The sequence below is a fragment of the Sceloporus occidentalis genome, unplaced genomic scaffold (assembly GCF_023333645.1).
Source record: "Sceloporus occidentalis isolate IW3139 unplaced genomic scaffold, rSceOcc1.0.p SCAF_39, whole genome shotgun sequence".
Lineage (NCBI taxonomy): Eukaryota > Metazoa > Chordata > Lepidosauria > Squamata > Phrynosomatidae > Sceloporus > Sceloporus occidentalis.
The window spans coordinates 4,203,859-4,224,210 of record NW_028317019.1 but is presented as its reverse complement, the minus strand read 5'-3'; positions in this window follow the sequence as shown (position 1 = coordinate 4,224,210).

The window sequence follows — 20,352 nt, the reverse complement described above, 5'->3', positions numbered from 1 at the left end:
GGCCTTGGGGATTGGGAGGCAGCCACCAAACTGACAGATTTTAAGAACTGGATTGAGTGAACTGGTGAGAACCAGCTCAAATCCTTCTTTTCAGACATATTTAGGGGTTCCATTTAGCAGTTATGTGTAACATCTATGAAGGGAGGAAAGGGGACACAAAAACTCCTTTTTCTCTAATGTTTCTTTTGCTTAGCTCCATGGTTGATTCAAGACATCCTTTGTTACCCAAAATGCTGGAGTCTGGGTGGACACCCACAAGTGCTATGCTTTTAGGGGAATTTGGTACTTAGCTCACTAGAAATAAATAGGTTTACTGGGGCAATAGTGACCTCTAGATTCAGCTCAGCTATAGCAAGTTCTGAATCAAACAGATCTTCAGAACCATTTGAAATATATAAGTGTTTACACACACATGCAAGAACTAGGTAACAAAGGTAGGAGTGGTGAATAGATGTAAGGCTTTGTTAATGGTGACACGTCATCTATCCAGACCTTTATTCCAATTGCTGAGGATTTGGTTGGGAAGAGGTCAGTAGTTCCTTTGACAATTGAGGTTGGTGAGTGCATTTAGGTGCTTAGCCATGAAAAAAAAGAGTGTCTGTCTGTAACTAGACTGACACCAAAGAACAGCAAGTTGGGGCTGATATTTATATTGAAATTGTTGCTTGGGGGCAGAAACTGAGGGTTCAGAAAGGTTTATATCACTTTAGCATATTTCATGTGTGGGGAAAGCATGGCGTGAAACCGAATTGAATGCATTGGGTCTTTGATGCAAATACCTCAGACAAAAGGGATTAGCACACCGCCTCTAAGGTCCTTGTTGGCTCTGAATTTTGACCATGTTCACAAGCCAATGTACACTGCAATCTGAGGGTGACACTCCCAGATGCAACTCAAAAATAGCATAGGAGAGTATGGAAGCAAATATCTAGATATAGGTATTGGCAATACACTGACCACTTTCCATACTTAAAGATAAGTCACAGACACAGTAGATTTCATTCAGGTCCTTGGAGGTTCGCTATTTTGAGTTGCAAAATAATACAAAATAATCCTCTCCGACTTCCGTCAACTTCACCATCCCTTATACACACAACTCCAATCCAATCCACACCAATCCGCATGTGAGCTGTATATTGTATTGGTTGTGAGTCATCTCCTGGTGCCAAACAGCATGAAGGGACCTCTGCAGTTAGCTTCCATCATGCCTTGGGCTCTGACTCAGGACTCTATGGCAGTCTCACAGGATATGATGCCACCTGTCAATCAAAGTATTTTTGCACATGCTTAATGGAATATTTTTTCAACAGTCCTTTGACTATCTGCTTCCACTGATTCCCTCAAGGCAGCCCCATTTTTTGCTAGCTCCTATGAGTAAGGATACAACCTTTCAATGGGTTTAGGGGCATAAGCAGCAGGGCCATACTTAAGTTACTCACAGCAACTTTATTAATTTAATCGCAAATAAGGAGAGGTTAATGAGGGCTAAATCATGTGGCAACACCCTCCTTCCTTAAGTCTGATTTTCAGTCTCATCTGTCATTGTCCTTCTTTACAGAAAAACATTTGAGTCATGAGAGAATCCACACAGGAAAGAAGTCACATAAATGCCAGCATTGTGGGAAATATTTTGCTTACAAGTCAATCCTTGTCATGCATCGAGGAGTCCACACCAGAGAGAAGCCATACAAATGCCAGCATTGTGGGAAATGTTTTTCCTGGAAGTCTGACCTAGTGAAACATCAGAGAGTCCACACAGGAGAGAAGCCATACAAATGCCAGCATTGTGGGAAGTGTTTTTCCCAGATGTCACACTTAGTGATGCATCAGAGAGTCCACACAGGAGAGAAGCCATACAAATGCCAACATTGTGGGAAATGTTTTTCTTTGAAGTCAAACCTAGTGATACATCAGAGAGTCCACACAGGAGAGAAGCCATACAAATGCCAGCATTGTGGGAAATGTTTTTCTACAAAGTCAGACCTAGTGAAACATCGGAGAGTCCACACAGGAGAGAAGCCATACAAATGCCAGCATTGTGGGAAATGTTTTCCTCAGAAGTCAGACCTAGTGAGACATCAGAGAGTCCACACAGGAGAGAAGCCATACAAATGCCGGCATTGTGGCAAATGTTTTTCTTTGAAATCAAAACTAGTGTTACATCAGAGAGTCCACACAGGAGAGAAGCCATACAAATGCCAGCATTGTGGGAAATGTTTTTCTACAAAGTCAGACCTAGTGACACATCAGAGAGTCCACACAAGAGAGAAGCCACAAAAATCTCAGTAGTGAACTAACATTATATTTGTCAATAACGAATACAAAAAATACATTTTCAATCCAACAGTCCAAAAAAGGCCCTTGTGATATTGTTTGTAAGGTTTGTCTGTCCATATGTCTGTTTATGTTTTAAAGTTATACTTTGTTAAGATTAGGTTTTCATTGCTAATAGTATAGAAAATTACTTTGGGTTGTATATTTGGCTGGGGATTGTGGGTCATGGTATAGGTTAAGTAGATGGGGGGTTGGGATTTGTTACAGCTGGCTTTATTAGTTATGGGAATGATAGCTTTTGCAATTTGTGGGATTTTGGCCTAAGAAGGTTGGAAGCCAGTATTAACAGAAAGGGTTAGTTTGTGGGAATGGCAAAGGGTCCTTGTTACCTGCAGAGCATAGACTGTGGGAATTGGAGGTGGGGTTTAGAAGAGGGTAATGTTTTAGGTTTTGGTGTTTTAATGTATTGTTTGTATTGGAGTGGGCAGTTCTGTCTTAAACACTGAATTTCTGTGTGTTCTCAATAAAGTTCTTTGCTATTTCAACACATTGGACTCTTTGATGCACAGAAGATCTGCATTTGCCCAAAACTGACCCTTTCTTTTGTCCTCAGTCCTCAGCTCCATTCCCAGCCATAAGAACAGCAGAGGCAAACACACACACACAAACACAAATATACAGGGACAGCTATATTTCCAAACTAGATCCTTCCTTTCCTGACTTTCCAGCTCTGCACCTTGGGCTCCATTTTGGTCTCCTCAAAGGAAGAAATGAGGGAAAGAAGGGGAGGCTCCTGAACCCCCGGCACATCCAGAAGAACTGTATAAGCGGAGGGTCTGGATACCTCTCCTGTCGCGTCTGTCGTAAAGCCAGAGTCCAAATTAATTCTTATCTGAGAGATTTTGTCTGCGAAGTTATTATTAAAAGCATCAGAGCAGACTTTTGTAGGTTCTCACAAAGACTTGAGGGTGGGGGACATTTGAGCCAAGTCCCTTACCATCCTGAATAGCTCTGCAGGATGAGACTTTGCAAATGCAGTACATGCAGAGTAGAAGGACTTCTTAGCTGCATCTATTGCTACTACATAGGATTTAAGAAAAACCCTTATCAGGTATCAGTCCATATTTCTGCCAGAAGCGTTCTAGCCGTTGTCCAGCCCCCTTCATTAATTTGAGATCTTTAGTATACCATGAACTGCAATTTGAAGTGGGTTGAAAAAGGGCGCTTGGGAGCAATAGTGTCTATAGCTCTGGTAAGAACATTGTTCCAAGTATTGACCAGAGCTTCAACAGAATCGCAGGCATTACCATCCATCAAACCCTCTAAGGCCTCTGGGAACCTAGTGGGTTGCATCAACCTTCGAGGGCGGGCCATTTTAATAGGTCCTCCAACCCCGATGGGGGGAATAGTGGCCTTCAGCCCAACCTTGACCAGGAAATGATCCATGGTCCATGACAATGCGGAGATATTGACTACCTCCGCCCATGGATGTGCCTGTTCCGCACAGAAGACCATATCGAGAGTATGACCTGCACAGTGAGTGGGCTCAGAGCCTATCTGGGAAAGGCCCATGTTTGTCATGCTGACCATTGACTCCCGAGCTGCACCAGATACGTTCCTTAAACCGGCCTCGAGGGGGATGTTGAGGTCGCCCAGGACTAAAAGCCTAGGCGACTCCAGCAGCAGCTCTGAGACCAGTTGTGTCAGCTCCACTAGGCAGTCTGTTAAGGAAGGGGGTGGACATTAAACCAACAGAATCCCCAGACTTTCCCTAGTCCTTAAGCTGAGGTAAAGACATTCAATGTGGTCCATCTTATGGATCAGTATCCTGGCCAAAGCAAGATTGTTTTCATGGACCAAAGCAAGGTTCCCTTATCTGCTCACTGATGGCGAACCCAGCCGGTAAAGTCTGAGCTCAGGTGGCTGAGCTATCATCACCCAGCCAGGTCTCCGTGAAACAAGCCAGGTCAGCCTCTTTGTCCAGTAGGAGATTCTGGACTATCTGCGTTGTATTTTTGACTGACCTGCCGTTACACAAGAGCAGGGAAAGGCTCTGTGTCTGGTTTGGTATGCTCTCCATCTCTTTTGGGATAGCAGGGTGAATGGAAGGGGAGATAGATATCAAACATCAATCTCTCCCGCTGTAACGACATTTCACCCTGTTAGCGCACCATGCACATCTTGTATAGCCACTCCACAGTCAATCTCCCCCCCCAAATTTGTCATCTGAATGATATTCTCCTTGCCCATGCCCATCTCCCTCCAAGTGTCTGTCTAAGAACATATGAAATAAAAGTACACAAGGAAAAAGGTACCAGCCAGTTGGCATCATCTGTCCCACCATTCACCACTGCGTCCCTGCCACTGGGAGCCAGGGATGTTAAGGGAGAAGGCTGTCTCCTGGCTGGCATCCTCTGGCCTCGGGGAAGATCTACAGTCCTGGCCATGCCCCTCTTACTGCTGCCTTGCCTCTGCTGGCTTCCTTGGCCCCTGGAGGAATTGGAGGAGAGAAAGGGTTGCTTCTGGCTTGGCTCAACTCTCTGCCTGGCTGGAGGTGAAAGGAAGAGAAGGAAGGAAGGAAGGAAGGAAGGAAGGAAGGAAGGAAGGAAGGTGCCAAGGGAAGAAAAGCATAATGGGACTATTGAAGTGAGGTGGGGGTATCGTGGACCAGACTGATGTACTCACCTCCCAGGACCCATTGTAAGAGCTATCACAGCTCACTGTGATGCTTTAAATCAGGGGTCCTCAAACTCCAGCCCTCCAGGTGTTTTGGACTTCATCTCCCAGAAGACTCAGCCAATCAACATCCACATGCAAATTCCCTTCCTACCTCAGTACTCTACAGCCAATCTGAATAGACTTCCAGAGCCCCACAAAGGCTCCCCTTTCCTCTTTGGCCCTCAGCCAATCACCATCCACAAATTTGCTTCCTACCTCATAATGCCCTCCCTGACATCTTGGCCAATGATCTGAGATTCTGGAAGCTGAGGTCCAAAAAATCTGGAGGGCCGGAGTTTGAGGACCCCTGCTTTAAATGATAAGAGCTGACTTGGATGCCAGCATTATTGCAGAGGCCATAGGTCAGGTGTCCAGTGACTCTGTCAATGAGATCATATTGGATCAATTTGAATCTGTGAGTACTAAGGATGTGGTCAAGCTCCTGGGAAATGGGAAGAAGACAACTTGCCCTCTTGATCTGTGTCCTTCATGTCTGGTCATCCAAGGAGGAGATGCACTTAGGACTCACCTGAGATGTATCATAAATGCATCTCTTCCATCTTGCTTAAAAGAAATGGTGTTATGATCCCTAGGACATGAACAATTACAGACCGGTCTCCCATCTTCCATTTCTAAACAACAACAACAACAACAACATAATAATAATAATAATAATAATAATAATAATAATGATTATGATTATTATTATTATTATTTATAGCCCGCCCAATCACAAGGAATCTGGGTGGGTTACAACAATAAAAATATAAAGAATACAATAAAATAAATACAATACAATAAAATAAAAGAGAGCGACATTAGTTACAGTAATTCACAGTTAGGCCTGATGGAAATTGGGCCTGTCTTTTTCACTCCCTCCCAGGTCTGATGATGACACTTGAAATGGAGGGAGGGCTCTTCTTCTTGAGGCAATAATATAATTTCATTAATTTTAATTTAATTCTTCTCATTAATATGAGAGAAGAATTGGTGGACAGAGTGACATAAGTCACAGTAAATGGGGAGAGGAACTAGGTAGGGAACTAGGCAGGGAAGGCCTGCCTGAAGAGATGCGTCTTAAGAGCCTTCTTAAAAGCTCTTAGAGTAGAAATGTCACGGATCTCCTTCGGCAGGTCATTCCGTAGCTTTGGAGCTGCGATGGAAAAGGCCCTCTGGGTGACTGAAGTTAGCCTAGATTTTATTGGCTGAAGTAGATTCTTCCCCCAGGACCTTAGAGTGCAGGACGGACAGTATGGAAGTAGGCGATCTCTTAAGTATTCTGGACCCAAGCCATGTAGGGATTTAAAGGTAAACACCAACACCTTGTACCTTGCCCAGAAACTAATTGGCAGCCAGTGAAGGGATTTCAAAACCGGTGTTATGTGATCGGTACGACGAGTACCTGTAATTAACCTGGCTGCCATATTTTATACAAGTTGAAGTTCCTGAACTTGGCAAAAGGGTAGCCCCATATACAACGCATTACAGAAGTCCAATCGAGAGGTGACCAGCGTATGTACAACTGTTTCAAGGCCTCCCTGCTCCAGGAAGGGGCGCAGCTGGCGTATCAGCCGAAGCTGATAACAAGTGCTCCTGACTGTCGCATCTACCTGAGCTGTCAGGTGAAGCGACGAGTCAAGGAGCACCCCTAAGCTGCGGACAGAGTCTTTCAGGGGAAGTGTGACCCCATCCAGAACTGGCTGACATAATTCCATACCTGGGCTTGGGTTTCCTATAACAAGTACCTCCGTCTTACCTGGATTCAGCTGGAGTCGGTTTTCCCTCATCCAGTCCATTCCCGCCCCAAGACAGGCATTCAGAGGAGAGATGCCATCCATAGACACTGCACCAGTTTGAGACATAGAAAAATATATTTGGGTGTCATCAGCGTACTGATAACATCCTGCCCCATGTCTCCGGATGATTTTTCCCAGCGGCTTCATGTAAATGTTAAACAGCATAGGAGACAATATGGCACCCTTGGGGACACCAAATTTTATCTCTCTTTTAGAAGAGCAACTGTCTCCCAGCGCCATCATCTGGAATCTGCCTGAGAGGTAGGACCAGAACCACTGTAGAACAGTGCCTCCGATACCTAATTCTCTCAGGCGTTCCAGAAGGATACCATGATTGATGGTATCAAAGGCCATTGAGAGGCCTAAGAGCACCAGCAGGGTCACACTTCCCCTGTCGATGCCTAGACAGAGATCATCGACTAAGGCGACCATGGCAGTCTCAACTCTGTATCCCCCCCCCCGGATCCGGTTTGAAATGGGATTTCTCCCCTCTCTTCCTCCTTCCCTTCACTCCAAGGGCAAACTTCTCCACTGACTCAAAGACTTCCCTGCAGCCCTGGCTTCCTTTATGTCCCTGCCCCCAAAAGACAGCTCTCCTGGCTCTCCTTCCCCTGAATGAACCTGAGGGACCTTGGCAATGGGGCTGGAATGGAGCCCCCTCCCCTCCTCTTTCCCTTTCCTCAGGTGAACGCTGACCCTCTTTCTGTGTCTCCCAAAATGGAGGCACTTAGTCTGGACCACCCCCCCTTCCCAAAATCCTGGCTACGACCACCCCAGGCCCCTTCCTTGCTTCCTTCCTTCCTTCCTTCCTTCCTTCCTTCCTTCCTTCCTTCCCCCCAAAATGGAGGGTCAGAGGCACAAAGGGACACACAACCCTCTTTTTGGCCCAAGGAACCTGGCCTCCTTCTCGCTCTGGAGCCTCAGAGAGAGAAAGAGGAACCTCTGGGTTCTGTTGGGGCATGTGGAAAGATGTGCTTTGTCCACCACGACCACTTGCAGAGTTGAACCACATCGACAGGACGCCAGGGAGAAGGAATCTGTGGAGATGTCTGCAAAGGTATTCTGGTCAAGAAGGACATATTCCTTCACCACTTCAGCTCCAGGCTTGAGAAATAACTACAGAACAAGCCTTCACTCTTCATGAGGACTTTAACCTTCGTTTGCAATATTTACAATATATATATATATACACAGTGTATTGGACAACCGTCTCTAATACACACTATTTATACAACCAACAATAATAACACAACCTGTGATGCAGCCACAGTAACACCAACCACAGAGAGGCAGTTGCTCTCACACACCAACTGTCTCACTCTGTCTCTCAGTGACAGTTAGGAAGGACAGTTGACAGTTGCATCAACATTCCAATGATGCACTGTTCGAATGCTGACACATATAACTGCCACTAGAGCTGTATATAACTTGCACAACAGCTCCACCTAGTGGCCACATCCATGTCATTTCCTGACATGTTCAACTGAGGCTTCAGAGAATGTTCCGGAACATTATTCCCCACAGTCACAAGCAGCACAAAATGTCCACCAGAACACAAAATGGCTGACAGAAACGAAAAAGGCCACCAGGACACAAAATGGCTCCTTCTGCCTCAGTGCTTGGCAGTTGGCAGTTTGAGGCCTTCAGGGAACACAAAACAGAGGATGAAAGGGCCCCAAAGTCGAAAGGGACCCCAAACAGGATTTCCAAATTTAAGAACACCTAAACATTTTCCTGATGCTATTGAAAGGAGGAACCTGATCCCCTCCTTAATTACAATCAATAATGAAGTCTATTAATATTAATATTAAGAGTGCCCATCATCCACAACCCAGCTCAGGTCTTGACCGCTCAGGGAGGCCAGTCCAGCTGCAGGTGGCCCTCAGTCCGTCCGTCTGTCCTCCTTTCCTTCTGCATTCCTCCTCTTTTCCCCAGCATCAGCCCCTTTTCCATGAAGGCTGCATCCACACTATAGAAATAAGGCACTTTGACACCGCTTTAACCGCTCAGTGTTATGGAATCCTGGAATTTTACCTTTGGACACTTAGCTTCTCTGCCAGAGAGCTCTCATGCCACAACAAACTACAAATCCCAGGATTCCATAGGATGGAAACAGGAGAGTTAAAGAAGTTTTGAACTGGATTATTTATGTAGTGCAAATACAGCCTGAGTCAGTTGTAAAAGCATCGAAGTCAAATCTTATCCTGTTAAAATGGTTTTCCTTTTTTAAAATATATGCAGTTTGCTTTTATGTCTAATCCTTATTCTTATTCTTCTTGTTGTTTGTTTGTATGTTTGTTTGTTTCATTCTTGGTAATATGAGTTATTCTGGTCTGTCTCCTTCCCTCTTTCCTGAAAATCTATTAATAAGGAAACTGGGGAGACTTTTAAAACCTCCCAAAGGAGCCACTTTTGGCCTTTTTTGGGGGACTAGCCTCCTCTTAGAAGCCAAAGCCCATGTTTGTGAAGAAGAAGAATAAGGCTTGTATTAAAACTATCCTCCCATTTCTGATCCCTTTGAAAACCCATTTTCTCCAGAAGGAGCAGAGCTGTGTAATAAGAAAACCCTCTTAGAAAAGAGACACAAAAGACACACAAAGAGACACACTTCCTTCCTTTTGGCCCAAGAAGCCTAGCATCCTTCTGACACTGGAGCCCCAAGAGAGAAAGAGAAGCCTCTGTTCAACTGAGGCCTCAGAGAAGGTTCTGGAACAACATTCCTCACAGTCACAAGCAGCACAAAATGGCTGCCAGAATACAAAATGGCCACTGGGACACAAAATGGCTGCCTCTGCCTGAGCGCTTGGCATTTGGCAGTTTGAGGCCATCCGGGAGAGAGAGAGACTGAGGGAAGAGAGGAAGGAGGTCCTGGAGGGAGGGGGCCTTGGGAGATATAGGGCCTTCTTGAGATATTCGGTGTTCGCTTCCTAACAAAGGGGTTTCTGGCCTCATAAAGGATTTGGGGCAAACTGGATCTGAAAGGCAGTAATAGCCTTTTCTCTTTCCAATGAGATTTAAAGTGTATTTCCGGGACTCGATCTCCCAGCATCCACATGGCCAGAAAGAGGAGGGGTCCTGCCCTGCAGTAAGGCCCCTCCAATCCCCCCCCCAAACTAGGACTACACCTCCCACGTCTTCTTTCTTTCTTTCTGTCTGTCTTTCTTTCTTTCTTTCTTTCTTTCTTTCTTTCTTTCTTTCTTTCTTTCTTTCTCCCTAGCTGCCTTGTGTTAGTGGTGTTACTCCTCTTGTTGTCATTGTGTGCCTCTAAGTTGTTTCTGACTTATGGCAACCCTAAGGGACGCCCTTCGCAGGGTTTTCTTGCCAAGATTTGTCCAGAAGTGGTCTTGCAAGTGCCTCCCTCTGAGGCTGAGAGAGTGTGACTTCTTGCCTAAGGTCACTCAGTGGGTTTCCGTGGCCAAGAGGGCATTCGAACCTTGGTCTCCAGGGTCATAATCCAATGCTCCAGCCACTAAACCACGCTGGCTCTTTCTTGAGGTTTTGTGGTTTTTTGTGGTGTGGCTCCAAGTCATTGCCGACTTCTGGGGAACCTCTCCTGGGATTTTCTTGGCAAGAGTTGTTCAGAGGAGGTTTGCCATTGCCTTCCCTGAGGCAGAGAGAGTGTGACTTCTTGCCCAAGGGACCCAGCTGGTTTCATGGAGGAGTGGGGCACTGGACCCTGGCCTCCAGAGTTGTAACCCAACACTTAAACCACTACACCACACTGCCTCCATTCCCATGTACAACCTGGGAAATAAGTTCAGACTTTTTTCTGCTCTTCATGTGTGTCTTCAAGTCGTTTCCAACTTATGGCAACCCTAAGGCAACCTTATCATGGGGTTTCCTTGGCAGGTTTCTTCAGAGAGGGGTCGCCATTGCCATCCTCTGAGACTGAGAGAGTGTGACTTGCCAAGGGTCCAAAACACATTGCAGCAATAATCCAATCTGAGACCGCTTTAGTGCTAGGGAATTCTGGGAAATGTAATTTTGTGAGACATTGAGCCTTCTCTGTCAGAGAGCTCTGGTGCCACAATAAACTCCAGCTCCCAGGATTCCCTAGCACTGGGCCAGGGCAGTTAAAGCGCTCTCAAACTGGACTATTGCTGCCGTGTGTTTTGGACCTTTCTTGGCCGCAAACTGTCCATAGCCTGCAATGCATCTCCTGATTCTGTTGGCAGTCCCTCCCTCCCAAGACTTTCTCATTTCCCCCCAAAACCAGAGCAAAGCTGGCAGATGGAAAGAGGTTTTAAAGCAGCATTTAAATCTGCATTATTTGTTTTTAAAAGACTAAATGTCCCAAATGCTATTATCAGTTTTGTAGCTATTATTACAGAAAGACATAGAGCGCAAACTCCTCAAGTACCTTTATTTTCAGGAGTGAGATGGGCTTTTCCAACTGACTCACTGTGATGATCTCCGGTGGTCCAAGCAGCCAAACTGCGACCCTGGAATAATAATAATAATAATAATAATAATAATAATGATAATGATGATGATGATGATGATGTTTTTATACCCCTCTCTTCAGCCAAAAAGCTATCAGAGTGGCTTTCAAATTGTTAATTAGGCATTTAGACATTAAGGCTCTTAGCCCAGCAGACCCTTAACTTCCTTTAATCTCGCTGCCTCCATCCAGTGAATCATAAAAGGGTTTCCCTTAACCTACACTGGGACCAGTTAAGGAACCTTATTTCTACTTCTTTACTGATCTTCCCAAGCATCAACCGATCCAAGACACGTGTAAAAGGAGCGTTGAGTAGTAGATACTCCAAGGAGGTATTCATTATAAATAACAAAATATAACTGAAATGTAAGTCATACAAGGTATTAAGAATCTTGCAGGTACAATATTTGTAAGTATATAATATTCAATTCATAAAAGCTATTAAAATAATAAATAGACCTAAACATCCAATTCTAAGACTAACTTCCAAGATCCGCTCTTTAACTCTCTTTCTCTCGATCTCCAACTGACACAATTCCCCCAACTGTCTCTTGGTCTCTCAGGTCTTATATCTCCTTCTCACGGAAGCTTCCAGAAGAACCTTTATCTTGCTCTCTGATTGGTCAAGAGTGCCTTCCGTAGCAGTGATGTCATTCTCTGTGGGATGTGGGAGGGACTGGGACTCCAGCCAATCAGGGCCAGGGATGGTGGGAGGGACTGGAGTTCCAGCCAATGGCAGCCCTCAGAGTGTCCTCGGGAGGATTTATTTTGTTCCTGAAAGAGCATTGAACCCATGGCTTTGAGACAGGGCTGGTCCTCCATTTTGATGCAGTGAGGCTCCTGGTTTGGAGCGATCATGGAAGGAAGTCATTCCTAATGGCTGAATATGTGGTCTTCCTATTTTCATTGCCAGGGAAGGGAAGAGGGCCCTGGAGTGTTCTCTGCCTTTTGTGGTAAAAGAACTTGACCAAACAGACTGGAAATCAAATACATAAATAATAAAACTTGGATGATTGGGAGAGGCTGCCATAGACTTATATCACTTTAGTGAAGCAGATTGTCAGGACCTACATGGAAAAATTTTCATGTGCTAAAAAAGTCTCCCATCACACAAGAAATCTAGATGACCAGGAACAAAGATTGCAGCCTTGTCTTTTCCCTCTCACCCCATTCTTGAAGATCCAGGGAGCTAAGGAAAAGAGAAGGGAGGATATTCCAATATTGATATCCTGAAGGGATCAAATCATATTTGGGATTCACCCTTTGCTTCCCTCCTTAATCGCTCTCTGGATGAGGGCTATTTTCTATTGCAGATCACCTTTTCAGATGCCGCAGTGTTTTCTTCACAGAAGAGGAAAGGCCATTCTTCAGTCTGAAGCAGAAATGTTTCATAGGATTTGGAACCCATTAAGCCCTATGAGGAAGGACTTAGGGAACTAGGGATGTTTAGCCTGGAGAAGAGAAGGTTAAGGGGTGATATGACAGCCCTGTTTAAATATTTGATGTCATATTGAGGATGGAGCAAGCTTGTTTTCTGCTGCTCCAGGGACTATGGATGCAAAGTGCAGGAAAAGAGATTCCACCTCAACATTAGGAGGAACCTCCTGACAGAAAGGGCTGTTTGACGGTGGAACAAACTCCCTCAGAGATTTTGGTGGAGTCTCCTTCCTTGGAGGTCTTGAAGCAGAGGCTGGATGGCCATCTGTCAGGGATGCCTTGATTGGGAGTTCCTGCATGGCAGAATGGGGTTGGACTGGATGGCCCTTGGGGTCTCTTCCAACTCTATGAGTTGTAATTCATTTTGGTTGCATCTACACTGCAGAAATAGTCCACCTTTAACTGCCATGGCTCTCAGTGATGTGGGATTCTGGGATTTGTAGTTGTGTGACTGTAAGAGGCATTCCAGGGGGAAAAATCACTGTGTGCTTAATAGACTATAGCAGTGTTTCCTAAACTTGTTCCCAGGATTACAGCTCCCCCGTTTACTGACCAGTAAAGTCCAAACCACTTGGAAGACCAGAGTTTGTGAAACACTGGTCACTATAGCAAAGCCTTTGACTGCATATATCATGAAAGGCTATGGAAAACCCTTAAAGCCATGGGAGGGCCAAGACCTCTGATAGTCCTGATGAGGAATCTACTCAGGACAAGAGGCTACTCTCAGAACAGAACATGGAGAAACAGAATAGTTCTCAATTGGCAAAAGGCTGCATCTTATCACCCCAACTGTTCAATTTACATGCAGAAAATAAATGAAGAGCTGGTTTGAAAAGGAGGAGGGAAGATAAGAGGAAGGAACATCAGCAATCTTAAGATACATGGACCATACAATACTACTATCGGAAAACACCACGGACTTGGAACAATTACTAAGGAAGGTCAAGGAAGAAATGGCAAAGGCAGGCTTGTTACTGAATATAAAGAAAACAAAAACAATGTCTAGGGAAGATCTACATAAATCCAACCTAGATAATGAGGAAGTTAAAAGGTTTCTTGTATCTTGGAGCAAACATTGATCAGAATGGGAAACTGCAGTCAAGAAATCGAAACAAGACTATGAATGGGAAGGGTAGCCATGAAGGGACTGGACAAGGTCTTAAAGTCTAAAGATATACAACTGAGCACTAAGGTCCAGTCCACTGTATCCCCTGTTGCCATGTACGGCTGTGAGAGCTGGGCAGTAATGAAAATGGATAAGAAGAACATAAACTCATTTGAGATCTGGTGCTGGAGAAGAGGCTGAGGATACCGCAGACAGTCAAAAAGACCAACAAATGGGTCCGAGAACAGACCAAGCCTGAAATCTCCCCGGAAGCCAAAATGACTAAACTGAGTCTGTTATATTTTGGCCACATCATGAGGAGGCATGAATAATTAAGAAGGAGAGTAATGCTAGGAAAGGTAGAAGGGAGTAGAAAGAGAGGAAGGCCGCATGCCAAATAGCTAGACATAATTTGGGAGGTTACGGGGCTGAATCAAGGGAACCTGAGCAGAGCAATGGAGGATAGAGGGGTTTGGAGGTGGTTCATCCACAGCGTTGCTGTGAGTTGAAGGCAGCTAATAACAACAAAGCAAGTAAAGACTTAATGGTTTTATTTCAGCATCACTTCTGTGGGTTGTGATTCATTTCAGCTGCATCTGCACTGCAGAAATCATCTCATCTGACACCACTTTAACTGCCCTGGCTCAGTGCTATGGGATTCTGGGAATTATAGTTTTGTGAGTTTTGTGTTAGCCTTCTCTGTCAGAGAGCTCTGGTGCCACAACAAACTACAGTTCCCAGGATTCCATAGCACTGAGCCATGGTAGTCGAAGTGGTACCAAACTGGATTATCTCTGCAGTGCAGATACAGCCTTTCTCAGATGCTTGGAGTACAGTATTGTAAGCTCATATGTGCGCACGCACTCACACACACACACACACATATACATACACACGCACACACAAATTAAATGATTGTGGGTTGAGATCAGAATGAAAAAAAGATGGAGGCAATAGCTATTATAATACTTTTATAGGTGATACATAAGAGCTCCCTTAATTGTCCTAATCCTAAATGGGACTTTCGAAGTCGGGTTTGCCCCCTCTCTTCCTCTCTGATGCTGTTTTTAAATTAAACATGCTGAATTTGTAAGATGCCTGAGTGGCTGCTAGGAAATGAAAAGGGTTGCATTGTAAGAGAGATTTATTTTGTATGATCCAGTTAAGGATCCCATTGATTCCTTTGGGACACATCTGTGGTCCAATCCTATGGTTTATTTTCCTTCTCCAAGATTAGTACACATAGAATTATAGGCCCCAAATGCATCATTAATGATTCCTTTTGAAGTGAATGAAATGGAAACATGCTGAACTATGGCTATATTATGGCCATTTTCCATTCTATTTTGTCTACCTTCAGTACATGAAGAAGAGGCTTAGGGCTCCATGTTGGGTCTGATGAAAGTGATGCTCTCCTTAATGCCATCTATTGCCCTTTCACTCAGGGATTTCCAAGATGTGTCTGTATGTGGGAAGACACAGCAGCTGCAGAAGAGTTGTGAGAATTCGCTTGTAGTGTAGGTGTATTTGGCCTAAAAACTTTGAAGGCACTAATGCCCATTTGATCTTAGAAGCTAAGCAGAGTCAGCCCTGGGTAGTAATGGATGGGAGACTGCCAACCAAGGTCAGGTGCTGCAGGCTATATTTCAGAGGAAGGGATTAGCAAAACCATGGCTGAGTCTTTCCTTGCCTGTGAAGACGCATGAAATTAGTGGGGTCACCATAAGTTGACAGGTGACTTGAAGATGGTGCACACACACACTCACAGACACACCTATTTGGATGTAATTCAGTGACATTTGCCTTCTCCCCCAAATTCTATGCCAATTCAATACCTGCAAGATACATAGTCCTTCTACACTCTTCCCTTTTCTAGCACAAAAAAATATGAAGCTGCTTTTTAGCTTTATGGAGTACAGTTGCCCTCCACATTTGTGGCTTTGACTTTTGCGGCTTTGATTATTTGATGTTTCGATTGACATGTTCTCTCTAGGAATCTCTGGCACAACTCTGCCAGAAGTTGGCCATAGGTTTATTCCCTGCTTCTGGTGTTCTCTTTGCTGTTTTTCATCAGTGTTTTGTTGAATCACTGTTGTGTTGTGTTTTGTATTTCCAGCAAATTCTATTCCATGCAGAGAATTGTAGTCAGTGAGTGACAGAGAATGAATGACTGTATTCTCAGAATAGTCATAAATGGTAGACTGAGAGTGATTTTCCACCCCCATCCCCTGGTGCTTCCTTTAAAGTATTTGGTGGGATGTGGCTGTTGGTGTGTCAGTCATCTGCTGGACACTGCCCATGTCATCAGTGGTCACCAATGATTTCCCTCTAAACCTTGTGACATCATCAGTACCCTATTTAAATAAACCTGTAACCTCTTTGTTTAAGCATTTTCTTACTGTCCAAGTGGGCTAATCTCATGCTGAAAAAGGGGCGTCCCTTCTTCACCTCCAAATCATGGCTCTCCTGTTCTACAGGTTATAGGTCCTGGTATGTGTTTTTACTATATTGCAAGAAAGGTGGTATAATGCACTGACAGTGTTCATGCTTTGCATGTAGGAGGTTCTGTGTTCAGTTTTTGTGTAGGATCTTATGCATTAAGGAAACTAAGAAAGATCTATCCCTGTCCATGAAAAGTCACTCAGAGCTTTCCCCAATCTTCTAGATATTTTGAAAATTAACTTGTGTATATCATTCCACTTTAGGAACTGATAGGGATTTGTAGTCTAAAATGCCAGGAGACTATCACCCGAGGGAAGTCTGTTACTGATATAGCTGACCAGAGATCTTCATATGAGGCAGTATATAAAACATTATGTCTTCTTCTTCCACACTTGGTGACACTGACCTGCTCCATGCGACAGTTTTCCTTATATCTTCTGTGTGCGACTGAGTGTGTTTTTCAGCATTTGATGCTTAAAGCCGTATCTAATGCACATGCTGCCCTGGTATTATTGTAATGGGAAACCGTGGTTTCTTGTGACGTGAATAGCATATGAGCCTTGAGCTCTCATACTCTGCCCTCCTCTTTTTGCTCGCTGGAGAAGGGTTTGAAAGCATTTGCTTCCAATTTATTTTTAAATTGGAAAAGCAAAAGAACTTTATTGAAGACCGTCGGGATAGAAGTGATCAGCAATGCAATTAGGTCAGATCTGAGGCTTCCTTCCTCCCCACGAAAGTATTAAGACTCAAACTAATTAGCTCCATCTACTCAGTTTTAAGTAATCCTTGGGAGAAGCCACAGCATTGCTTTTTATGGGTAAACTCTGGTTAAAACAAACCAAGATCTGATATCTTAGTTCATATTTGGTTGTTTTTCCTCAAGTTGCGTTTAGGGAAATCCCACTGTTCATGTTTGGATGTCACAGAGATCAGTTTAAGTCCATAGAAGGAATGACCCATCTCTTCTTCCAAGGTATGAAAAAGCAGGAGTGGAGATGGGAAACTGCGTCTGTGAGCATAAAGCTTTTGTTCTTAATATTGGAAAGGTCATATCGCTTGATATAAACCAAGGTGTGCATTGACATCTAAAGGGAGGGCTTTCTCACAGTCCCACCATCCTCACAGCCATGGTTAGTAAGGATTCGGGAGAGAGCCTTATTCGTGGCTGCTCCCAATAGATAGGACTTGGCTCCACAGAAAGTCCGGTTGGCTCCTTCCCTCCTGTCTTTCTTCTGGCAGATGGAGACATTTCTATCTGGGCAGATTTGGGATTTTAACTATGGAGCTGCAGTGTGTGACATGGTATGCTCTCTCTCTCTGTAGATATATACTATATATATAAGAACTGTTTTAAATACATTTTTGTTTTTAGTGTTTTAGTCATGTTTTCAATGCTGATGCTTAATTTCTTTATAGCTTTTGTAAATTAATGTTTTAGTTGAATATTTTAAAGATTATTGTAAGCCACCTTGTATCCCATTTTGGGAGAAAAGCAGGAATGTAAGTGCAATAAACATATTAAGGAAAGAAAATGTGGCTCATTCATGTAATGGGGTTGAATTCTGTGTAAACCAGCTCACTCTCTGATCTACAAAAGTTATAATGTGTAATGTTGTTATCGAGGATGTTACTTCTCATTACATACGCCTGAAATCTCCCATGTTTTGGGGGGGGGGAGTAGCAGTGGGCATATTGGCCATTTTCCAAATGGATGCAGACATGCACTTAATGACTTGGGTGTGTGTGAGGGAGGGATAAGTCTTAGAGAGTCAGGAACATGGTTTCTTTTTTCTCATACAAAAGGAAAATAGGGAGGAAGAGGAGAGAGAGAAAGAGAGAAAGTGAAGTGGGATATTAATAGAGAGAAAAGCCATGGGGATAGAAAGAAAAAAACCAGCGAGGAAGAAAAATTGTGAGAGAAACAGATCCTCGCACACAAAGAAGCAAAACAGCAAAGGGATGAGGTGTGTGATGACATGTATGATGTGCCCATGAATCCACTATGTGTGTTGTTGTGATCAGTGGTGTGACACTGAAAGTCAGGCCTTTGCTTAGATGTTCGAGTGATTGTTTGTATATGATGTGAAAAGGGCTGATGTGAAAGTGTAAAGGCAGGATTACTGCTGAACATAAAGAAAACAAAAATAGCGACCATGGAGAAGCTGCATAAATTCAACTTAGACTGTGAAAAAATCGCAATAGTTAAAGAGTTCCTGTACCTTGGATCAAGTACTGATCAGAATGGAGACTGCAATCAAGAAATCAGAGGAAGACTAGGAATGGGGAGGGCAGCGATGAAAGAACTAGACGAGATCCTAAAGATAAACAACTGAGCAGTAAAACTAGAACCGTCCAAATCATGGGATTCCTCATCACTTTATACACATGTGAGAACTGGACAGCTAAGAAAGCCAACAGGAAGAAAATCAACTCATTTGAGATGCGATGGTGGGGAAAAGTGCTAAGGATCCCATGGACAGCCAAAAAGCCAAACAAATGGGTTCTAAAGCAGATCAAGACAGAACTCTCTCTGGAAGCCAAGATGACTAAATTGAGCCTGTCGTACTTTGGACACATCACAAGAAGGCATGACTCATTAGGAAGGACAATGATGCTAGGAAATATAGAAGGTAGAGGAAACCGCATGCCCAATGGGTAGAGTCAATAATCGGACCTGAATCTGCAGGACCTAAGCAGAGCAATGAAGGACAGGGGTCTTGGAGATGTCTCATCCACAGGGTCAGCATGAGTTGGGGGCCTTGGGACCAGTTTAGGGGCAGTTAACAACATGTATATGATGTGACAATGACAGACTGGAGTCTGTAAACATTACGATGTAATCTGATTTCCTTATTCAGCTTCTTCAGAATATTCCAACTGTGTTATATTTTGTAATTAAATGAAGTTTGCAGCAATATTGTACTCTGGTTATTTGCCTTAAAGGTCATACAACAATGAAATACTACATTAGCCACACAGAGAAGAAAGTAAGGGGGATGTTGAATTGTGTAGACTAGAAGATGGTGGAGAATCTGGGGCACTGGTAGCGCAGTGGTTAAAGGTCAGTGCTGCAGCCACGGTTGTGAGTTCGATCCCAGGCAAGGCTCCAACGTCCACTCAGCCTTCCGTCCTTTCGTAGGTCAGTCTAATGAGTAGCCTGCTTGTTGGGGGCAATTGGCTTACAGATTGTAAAGCATTTAGGGAGTGCTGAGTGCACTGATAAGCGGTACAGAAATGTACATGCTATATTGCTAATGCTATAACCAGGAGCCCTGGTGGCACAGTGGTTAAATGCCTGTACTGCAGCCACTCACTCAAAAACCATTAGGTTGCGATTTCAAGATCAGCAAAAGGGTTTAAGCTCGACTCAGGCTTGCATCCTTCTGAAGTTGCTAAAATGAATACCCAGATTGTTGGGGGGAAATTAGCTTACAGTTGTAAACCACTTAGACATTGCTTAAGTGGTATGAAGTGGTATATAAATGAAACTTGTTTGTTATTTTTTTGTATATTTATTTATTTAGCGTATTTATTCTTTTCTCTTCAGCCACAAAGGATCCCAGGGCAGCTTACAGATAGTTAATCAGACAATTCCCTGCCCCTCGTGTCTAAAAAGACACGACACAAAAGAGAAGTGAATGGCAGTGGGAAGGGGATCAAGTCAAGCAGGTACTGCTGGTTCTTCTCTCCCTTCAAGACCAGGGCAGTGGCATTTGGAATGAAGGGAGGACCTCTAAAGCTAGTTTCCAGGTTTCCAGGGGATTGCCAGAATTTTGAGGCCCCTCCGTCTCCCTCCTCTTGGCTTTGGCCTAGGCTTTGGCTCTTCTCTCCTCCCCAGACGCCCTCCTCTCAGGACTCCAGAGAAAACTCCCCTCCCCTCCCCAAAAATGTTGTTTCCAATGCAATTGAACCCTATTTGACACCAGTTCTTAAATCCCTCCACTGGCTGCCCATTAGTTTCTGGGCAAATACAAAGTGTTGCTTTTAACCATTAAAGCCCTCCATGGCTTGGGTCCTGACTACTTGCGGGAGAGCCTACTCCCATACAATCCACCGCAGACTCAGGTCCTCTGGGAAGAACCTGCTACAACTCAAGAGGACCAGACTTTCAGCGGTGACCCAGAGGTCCGTCTCATCAG